The sequence below is a fragment of the Penaeus monodon genome, chromosome 21, assembly GCF_015228065.2.
Source record: "Penaeus monodon isolate SGIC_2016 chromosome 21, NSTDA_Pmon_1, whole genome shotgun sequence".
In the NCBI taxonomy this organism is placed as follows: domain Eukaryota; kingdom Metazoa; phylum Arthropoda; class Malacostraca; order Decapoda; family Penaeidae; genus Penaeus; species Penaeus monodon.
This window is the reverse complement of record NC_051406.1, coordinates 18,150,074-18,150,315: the sequence shown is the minus strand read 5'-3', so window position 1 is coordinate 18,150,315 and position 242 is coordinate 18,150,074.

Below are 242 nucleotides of genomic sequence, written 5' to 3'. Positions count from 1 at the left end.
GAACTCCTTCAAAGATGTACAAATTAAGTCATATTCTTTATGCACTATTGTAGATCATTCAGGAATATAGCTGAAATAGTTGACAGGTTCGGTTCTTTTCAGCATTAAGAATTTTCCTCAATCGAACTTTGTCTCTAGAGCCAAAGAAGGTCATTTAAATATTTTTTTCTTTCCTTTTTGCGTGTTCCATCGTGTTCAGTAGTTTATGATTACATGTCCTTGTCAGTGTCAACACTGATGCT